The sequence below is a fragment of the Mercenaria mercenaria genome, chromosome 10 (genome assembly GCF_021730395.1).
Source record: "Mercenaria mercenaria strain notata chromosome 10, MADL_Memer_1, whole genome shotgun sequence".
NCBI classification, from domain to species: domain Eukaryota; kingdom Metazoa; phylum Mollusca; class Bivalvia; order Venerida; family Veneridae; genus Mercenaria; species Mercenaria mercenaria.
Genome location: NC_069370.1, coordinates 14,714,467 through 14,724,126, shown reverse-complemented (window position 1 = coordinate 14,724,126; position 9,660 = coordinate 14,714,467). Strand labels below are relative to the sequence as shown.

Sequence of the window (9,660 nt, the reverse complement as noted above, 5' to 3'; positions counted from 1 at the left end):
CTTTTCCTAAAGCAACAAATTCCGGATGTTTACTAACTCAAAATATGGGATTTCGTCATCATTATTTACGTACAAGATCATGTGGTTACTATTTAAATTTATCGAGTACTTTGCAAAGAAATTTCCTACATGTGCACCACGCTACGTCATGGAAAATTACTGAGAAAACTGCTTGCAACTGGCCGGTTCGCGGGCTTTCCTCGTTCTAAAAATAACAACCATTTAACATCAAAGTATTTTTAAATGTGTTAGGTCATGAAGGTCACGCGTGATACATGCAGATTTCCCCTAAACAACAATTTGTGTATACGATGGCTTGGAATCTATGGCCTTACATAACGGGAAGTGTTAATCAAAACAGAAGGACCGCGGCTTTCAAATATTTTATGACACCCCAAGAGTTAATTGCAGCGGAAGTCACCCGTGATGTACCGACGTTTGATCATCAAAATATTACGTAATATTATCCTAAAAATATTTTAATTTTTAGCACAAGAATACTGTAGTCGGTTACGAGTCTCAATCTCGGCGATCTTTTTGCACTTTCAGAAATTTTACGATCCGTTATTTTTGTAGTGTTTTTCAGTTTGATGGTTGTTTTTTTATATAAATACTTAGATATCTACTGATTCCGATTCGGAAGATAAGTCTATTAACTATAAATCAAACTTTCAAACATCATTTTGAAATGAAATTGTATATGAATTTCAATGAAAGTAATCCAAAACAGAATTTTATGCCTAAAAATATATATTCCCGTACTTTAACACTTTATATCTTCGAAACTCAAAGAGAAACTACAACAAATTTTGTATCATCGGAAAGAGAATTTAAATTGCTATAAACTTTATATTGACAAAAATAATGTCAAACTTACAGAAAATATTAAAATAATGACATTTTTAACATAAGTGTGTGTAATCACAAAATAATGCCAACACCTCTGTTCAGATAAGACAGTCACCTTTATCAGCCATATACCGATTATAGATTATTGATTATCACTTATCAGTGTTATGTAAAAGAGGTTACTTTGGCTTCTGTTCTGTGTGGTAAAGGGTTAACGTCGCACCGACACAATTATAGGTCATATGGCGACGTTATGTCAACCAGATCCACAATGTTACTTACCCGAAATTATATAGGTATAACTTCTACAGCTTCTGCCATTAAAGCATTTAATTTTCTGCAGTTATGGTGCTTTTGCTACAGTTATATATGTCATCTAATCTCAACGACTTGAAAAACGTCTGAGAAGAGACGTCTCGAAGTAGATATGCACATACATTATTCAAAAGCCATTGACAATCTCAAACAAACCAGCAGACGACAAAAAAAAAACCCAAAAAACTATGGAGTACCGTATTCATATTAATTTAATTTTTGATTTGTGTAGTCTGCTCTGTTTTTCATGATGAATAAGAGACATCTGTGATGTGGGATATCCATGAACTTATTAAATTTTGTGATATCTTTATGAATATTAAGCTTTTACTAAATTAATACGGAATCCCATATACAACAATCAATGAAAAGATTTTTTAATTATGTTTTAATCAATACTTTCACTAATCGAGACTTAATTTGCAGCGAACTTAATTGATTGCAGGTCATTAGAAATGAATGATAAAATCATTTGTTTTACGTGCACGTCTCTCTTTCATTGCGGTGGATTGAAAAACATAATGATACATTTCATTCTAATGTTCTATACTCGTTTTCATGCAAATTGAGCTATCTTACAATGAAAAAGATACCCTAAATCATTAATAATTGTACTTATCCTATTATAGCTTTAAAATATAAAGTAAACCATATGATTGGACGATCCGTTTTTTTTTCCTGAAATAATTAGCTAAAATACAACACGTTAAATGATATTAACCTTCTGTGGATATTATTTCCTGATAACCTCTTCTTTTGACATGTACTGCAGAACAACAACTTCCTGAAGGAGAGCCTGAAATTGTTCGGCAAAATTATGATGCAGTCGATTTACAAGACCTTAGAAGGTAACATCACATCACTCGTGTTATCAGTATAAAATACAATATTACAAAACCTTTGAAATGTGAAAACTGTACAAGCACATTTAGTGCGTTGTGTTTCTTTACCGTATTGACAATTTTAAGTGTATGTGTGTCATAATGAAACGTTGCATACGCTGCTTTAATTTACCAATACATGACAAAAACTTTTATTTTCAGAATTTCAAAGACCTTAACTGATACATAACATGTGAAAACTGTACAAGCACATTTAGTGCGTTGTGTTTCTTTACCGTATTGACAATTTTAAGTGTATGTGTGTCATAATGAAACGTTGCATACGCTGCTTTAATTTACCAATACATGACAAAAACTTTTATTTTCAGAATTTCAAAGACCTTAACTGATACATAACATATAAAGTTTATATTTAAACTGTGCTCTAGAGAGTAAAATGATTATTTAAGTGTTACAATTGATTTTAACGGAACTGTGTAAAAGTGAGAAAGACGTGGTGATTGGATTTTGCAGGAGAGAATAAGGTTCAGATGCATGCTACTTAATGCAAAGTATAAATTTTAACTAATCACTAGATTGGTATACGAAACTTGTAAATCTGGAGTTACTGTTTCCTGCACCTTTCAAAGATAGTGTTCAATGTTATCATTTAAGATCTCTCGAAAAAGACTTCAGCTTGGCGCATTTTACTGAAGAGCATGTCCGTGAATGGAATATATTCTTTGAAAAGACAGCCACCATCGAGACAGAGACATGGCCGTTGCATAATTTGAGGCCGTGTCAAAATATTACATATTCATCCACACTGACAGAAAAAGAGGCAGATATTCTGAGACTGTATAAGGAGAAGCGTCATCAGTATAAACAGGTAAATAATGGATTTTATTTACAGGAACTCAAACTCAAGATTTTAGTCTCCGCATCGGGAACTGAAAAGAAGAAACACGTTGTATGCAAGTCAACACTTAGCAATAAATCTTTAAGTCTTAAAATGATTTAAGAGGGAAATATCGGGAATAAACGCATTATGTTATTGCGTTGTTTGATTACATTTCTTTTCGGACAATTTATTTCCTGAATTGTAGACTTGTAGAATTGTCTGTCATTGTTAGTCTGTTGAGAAAGTTTACTGAAGATTGATCCTAGAAACGCCCATTAGGATATTACTCTAATGAAGGTTATTAACTTCTCTTCCGTAAGTTGTTACTAACTTCAGTTTTTTTTTCAAATGTGTCGAATTAAATCATCTTACAGAATATCATCTCAAGAAAGCTTAAGATCATTCAAGTTTATTATGGCACTTTCGAAAAGCTGCGTAAACTTTGATAGAATAAATTTTGAAAAAAAAAAAAAAGTTGCCAACCTTACGCTTGTCTTGTACGATTATACAGTGTGCACTGTTTGTGTGTGAGTAATAAAGTAGCTGGACCGGTAAATATAGTCGAACTTCAAAATAACGAAAATGAAGAAATGGATAGTATGATGTTTGCCTTTAAGCAAAGCTAAAATAGGGGAAACGGAAACGGCAGAGTCAAAAAGGTTTATTGAGCAATTAATGCGATATAAACGTGATATAAACAGTCATTCTAAGTAATAACTGCAGTGGCATATTGTTTGGTATTCTGTGTATAAATTTACCTTTTGTTGAACTATTGAATAAAGTGTAATTTCGGCAATAGTGGTATTTAGAATGTCTTTTTTCTTTATATTCAGGTATATTCGAGCAACATCCACGGGGACAGAAGGCGATATATGGAGGGTGAGCATGTTGTTTTTAACCATACCAGGTTAAAAAGAATAGGCCAGATCGAAAGTGTTCACGACGGAATGTTGACGTTAGAAGAACTGCAGGAGCGGGGAAGGAAGTACTTCCGCACTGGGCAAAAGGAGAGGGTGCGAATAGAAGAATGCTACCCGGGAACTTTTGATTTAAATAGAGACTCGTCACTTCCCAGAAAAATAAGAGCAAAATATTTTGCGTAGCTATATAATGAATAAATCTCTCTCGAATACTGATCATTTTGTAAAACGTGGCAATAAAGTAATGCGGTACTTTGATATGAACTAACCATTTAAAGTGACATGCCTCCAGATCGTTCGACAACAAATATGCTTTTTTTTTTAGATATCTTGAAATAAATGCTATGCATGTATTTCTTAAGAAGGCTTTAAACCTTAATTACTGACAAACTTTATGTTACGGAAACACATGAGAATTTTCTGTTTTTACTACTTTTTTACGAAGAAAATCGAAAAGCGTTTGTCACGTTTTTACTTGAGGTGAACTGTCTCAATTATAAGTATCTATATTTGGAAGTAATTATTCCCTACTTCAGCTATAGCGCTATTGGTTACGATGACGGGAAAATGTCTATTGCCGCGGCGGTCCGGGGTTCGATTCCCTACACGGTCATCTTTTTTTCTTGATTTAGAATTCTAAAAATATTTTAGAAACAAAAATTCATATTCTAATGGTCATTATATGACCAAAACTTCAATCTGAAAGAAATTTTTTTTTAACCAAATCTTGAGGCATGCTGCTTTAATTATCACGAAAAATTTTAAATTCCATTTACTGACAAAGAATAAATCTGTTAGCGGCCACATTGTCTCAAATGATTAGTACATGTTTTACAGTATTAATTCATTTAAATGGCACAATTAAGATTTATGTCACAAGAACATTGAGGCAAGCTACTAATTTCAGCTATTTTAAACCAGAAACGTTTTCTCGGCTCTTTTAGAAAAAAAAAAAGCCTTATAATTGTTTACCATGTTTTTTCTGTCACTTTATGCAAGACCACTAGGATAAGAGATGGTTCTTGTCTAACAAAGACTTCTTGACATGTACGCAACCATTGTTAACTTTATCTCTGTTATAAAAGGGACTTGCAGAGAACATAATTTCACTTGTCCAATGTAAATAAATCTTACAGTATTTATCCTCTGGAGGAACATGGTAGTCGAGCCCTTTAATATTATACACTATTAGAAAACAAACTATGGTCCATCACTGGCATATGAATAATATATAAATGCAATATGACAAACGTTCATAACGTTACGAAGACTTGGGCCTGACTGATATAAAACAATTATTTATAAAATTTTCATCCAATGTATCCAGCCTGACCAAATATGAAATATAATTAAAAAAGATAAGTTGTATTCACAAAAAAAAAAAATTATCAGCTTTGTGTACATGTACTTTTGATGCAACCAACGCAGCAACTGATGTGTCATTAGTATTTTAATATTACTTATTTGTTAGTGCAATTTTAAATGTTGTCATTCGCTGCAGAACAGTGTAACTTTCGATATGTATATAAGAATGTTCATTTTACGAATTTGACCCGTTTAACACATGTTGATAATTATTTTGTTATTAGGATATGATTTGTTGAGATATCATAAAATTACTACTGTGTATAAGTTTCTTGCAAATTCCAAAACTTGTGTTATGTTTCAAATAGCAAATGAACTTCCGTAACTTTCACAGGAATGTAAACTGTTCATAGACAGATCAAAACAACTATTTTACAGATAGTAAAGGTGCTTTTACAAGACTCCTCTTGCTAAGTTTACAATATTATTTGAACGAACATTCACACTAGGCTCATATTGACTCATTGAAAAATAAAATCATGTCTGACTGAACTTGAACATCCATTGGAAATTTACTTATAATACAATATGATTAATGTGAGAGTTTTGACGAAATTAGTTAATTCAAACATTTTACTATTAATATAAATAATTGTATATAAAAATTGTTCGTTATATAAGATATTTTATAAGTGTTAAATAAGCAGTACATTCAAGTTTTTATGCACTTGAAGATTCTATCTTAACTAGAATATATTGAAATAAATTGATTATTTATTACTAAATATTTACATGAATATGCATTGTGATGTTGTAAAGTTTGTTTTGACCATATATTTTTTGCTTAATTTCAATATATAAATCAATAATTTAAAAGGGGTTAAAATGCTCGTTGGTCTTTTATCACAGCTTATTCTGAAATAAATTAACTTGCAGGAATCATTTGTAGTTCCTTGAATCTTTACGTTTCGGAAGGAAATGTACACACTCGGATGGACTCTGGTATTTGCAAACAATTAAAATGCATATTTTATGTAAATATTGATAGTCGTATTTGATATTTTATTTTCAACAAAGTAAACGATGTAAATAACACTATATATCTGGAAAAATGAGGTCAGTATACCACCCGTAACAGTTTGAGGAGAGGGACTGATCCGTATATCTAGTATTAGATTCTGGAGGTACGAATACGTACCACTAAATAAATAGTGAATCGGATCTTAGTCATAGATGGTTCAATTTAGTTTGTATGTTATGTAATATGTAATCTAAGAGAGCGTAAAGTACGTTTGTGGTTTCCGGCCCATGTGGAATAGCGTATTGGAGTTTGCATACGATGGTTTATTGATTTTTCTTAGCTGAATTCAGATAGCGAATGGGTTCATAATCTAAATATGTAGAGTTGGCCTTCGTTTAACCCTTTCCCACACCGAAACGTTTATCACCGTATCTATCGATTACCAAACAGAAACGTATTGACCCGTGTCTATCGGTTCCCCGATAGAAACGTATTATACCGATTAACGGCCATTTGAACAGAATCGTTTTATCCCGTGTCTCATAATCAATCGCTTTATTTTCGTTCTTTTCCTAAAGAAACAAATTCCGGATGTTTACTAACTCAAAATATGGGATTTCGTCATCATTATTTACGTACAAGATCATGTGGTTACTATTTAAATTTATCGAGTACTTTGCAAAGAAATTTCCTACATGTGCACGACGCTACGTCATGGAAAATTACTGAGAAAACTGCTTGCAACTGGCCGGTTCGCGGGCTTTCCTCGTTCTAAAAATAACGACCATTTAACATCAAAGTATTTTTAAATGTGTTAGGTCATGAAGGTCACGCGTGATACATGCAGATTTCCCCTAAACAACAATTTGTGTATACGATGGCTTGGAATTTATGGCCTTACATAACGGGAAGTGTTAATCAAAACAGAAGGACCGATGCTTTCAAATATTTTATGACACCCCAAGAGTTAATTGCAGCGGAAGTCACCCGTGATGTACCGACGTTTGATCATCAAAATATTACGTAATATTATCCTAAAAATATTTTAATTTTTAGCACAAGAATACTGTAGTCGGTTACGAGTCTCGATCTCAGCGATCTTTTTGCACTTTCAGAAATTTTACGATCCGTTATTTTTGTAGTGTTATTCAGTTTGATGGTTGTTTTTTTATATAAATACTTACTGATTCCGATTCGGAAGATAAATCAAACTTTCAAACATCATTTTGAAATGAAATTGTATATGAATTTCAATGTGAAAGTAATCCAAAACAGAATTTTATGCCTAAAAATATATATTCCCGTACTTTAACACTTTATATCTTCGAAACTCAAAGAGAAACTACAATAAATTTTGTATCATCGGAAAGAGAATTTAAATTGCTATAAACTTTATATTGACAAAAATAATGTCAAACTTACAGAAAATATTAAAATAATGACATTTTTAACATAAGTGTGTGTAATCACAAAATAATGCCAACACCTCTGTTCAGATAAGACAGTCACCTTTATCAGCCATATACCGATTATAGATTATTGATTATCACTTATCAGTGTTATGTAAAAGAGGTTACTTTGGCTTCTGTTCTGTGTGGTAAAGGGTTAAACTCACACTTCTTATCCGAATTCAGCTAGTGAATCGGGGCTTATACATCGCTTGTTCATTTATTTTGTTTATCCAAATTCTGATAGCGAGTAGGACGATTGCCATCACTTGATCGTTTTATTTTCAAGAAAGGTATTTCAGATAGTGTATAGGACATTTGCCATTGCTAGCCCAATAAACATTGCTTAGCAGAATTTAGTTTTATACTGCAGCTTGCACTCTATAGTCAATTAATATTGCCTATTCGAATTCGGATAGTGAATAAGACCATGGCGTGTCTAAATACTACCTTTCAAAATTCAGATAGTGCTGGTAGAGTTTGCCATAATTTTAAAATAATGCTCTTTATCCAAAATCAGTTAGGTTCTACGCTTATTCGTATACAAATAGTGAATCGCCTATTCATTTTATTTTGCTTATAAATCCAAATTCAGATAGCCAGTAAGTGGATTGGCATCGCTTGCTCATCTTATAGTGCTTATCAGAATTCAGGCAGCGTATAACAATTGTCATTCACCTTTTAATTTGTGTTGTTTATATGCCAAATTAACTTATTTCGAAAACCTTCTTTGTACTTGTATATCAAATATGAAAATAAATTTTGTAAATTTCAAGTGAACTGGTGTTTATTTTCTTAATATCTACAAAAATCAAGTGTTTTGACAGTTTGGAAACTGTCAAATACAAATGGAACGTGTTAACTCTGTTTTGCCTTTTATCAGAGTTATGCCTCTTTTTAACTTGGTACTGTATGGTAAAAAGTTAAATTACATTGAATACTTTATATCCTCTCAATGCCTTTTACCTGAAACTCAAAATAGTAGTTTCCTACCAATATATAATGTGACATTGTGCAAATAAATAATTTTCTGTCTTTCTTTTTTTATTATTTATCCCTAATATCTCGGAAGAAGCTCAACATGATATTTACCTACATTTGGCAAGAAATTGCTTTAGTAGTAAGCACAGAGAATTATCTAGCAGGCTGTCTTATGGACAGCTCTTGTTTTAAATTATTTCCATTAAAGTTGCGATGAATGATCAGGAAAGTAATACGTTATGTTTCTCATAGGTAACACCAGGATTCCATGGATGAAATAGGAACTTAGAAAACTGAATCATTACTTTGAAGAAACCACTGCAGCTGAAAAATCACCTGGCATGAAGGAATGTCAAATGGCACAAGAAAAGAGCAAAACAAATGGAAGCATTCTTCACAAAAGGAATTGGGAGACTTTGAAAAGGAAAGTCTGGAACATAATCCAGAAAAAAACCGGCTGCTCTACGTTCAGGTTTTGTTTTTGCAGAAGAGTTATGTTATGTTATGGCCCTTTAGTTAGTATTTTTGATTATTTCTAAAATCTGGTTGAAATTCTTAACAACTTTCTTTTGAAGACAATATTCCAATTCATCAATGTCTATACAGAATAAGCAGCTGTTATGCTGCATTTGCTGAAAAGAATTTAATTTATTCTAATTAAATCTTGCACAATGACTAAGGCATTACCAGTATATTACAGACTATCACTCTCATCTAAATCATACATTTTACAAACTGCAACTTAAGAGCTTCATTCCCTGAAAATATTAAAACACACAACCTCTGGGTTATGAATAAGGCTCTTCCTTTGTACAATAGACCTCCCATAGGTAACACCAGGATTCCATGGATGAAAGAGGAACTTAGAGAAGTGAATCATTACTTTGAAGAAACCATTGCGGCTGAAAAATCACCTGGCATGAAGGAATGTCAAATGGCACAAGAAAAGAGCAAAACAAAAGGAAGCATTCTTCACAAAGGGAATTGGAAGACTTTGAAAAAGAAAGTCTGGAACATAATCCAGAAAAAAAACGGCTGCTCTATGTCCAGGTTTTGTTTTTGCAGAAGAGTTATGTTATATTATGGCCCTTGAGTTAGT

At 32.4% G+C, this 9,660-nt stretch overlaps 1 long non-coding RNA gene across 1 annotated transcript; it reads left to right on the top strand.

The window, feature by feature from the left end:
- Nucleotides 1-679: 679 nt before the first annotated feature.
- On the top strand, nt 680-6,523 carry LOC128559778 (uncharacterized). The gene is made up of 3 exons (XR_008372633.1): nt 680-2,012; nt 2,661-2,874; nt 3,720-6,523. It is a non-coding gene; the product is annotated as an uncharacterized LOC128559778 (long non-coding RNA).
- The last annotated feature ends 3,137 nt before the right edge of the window (nt 6,524-9,660 follow it).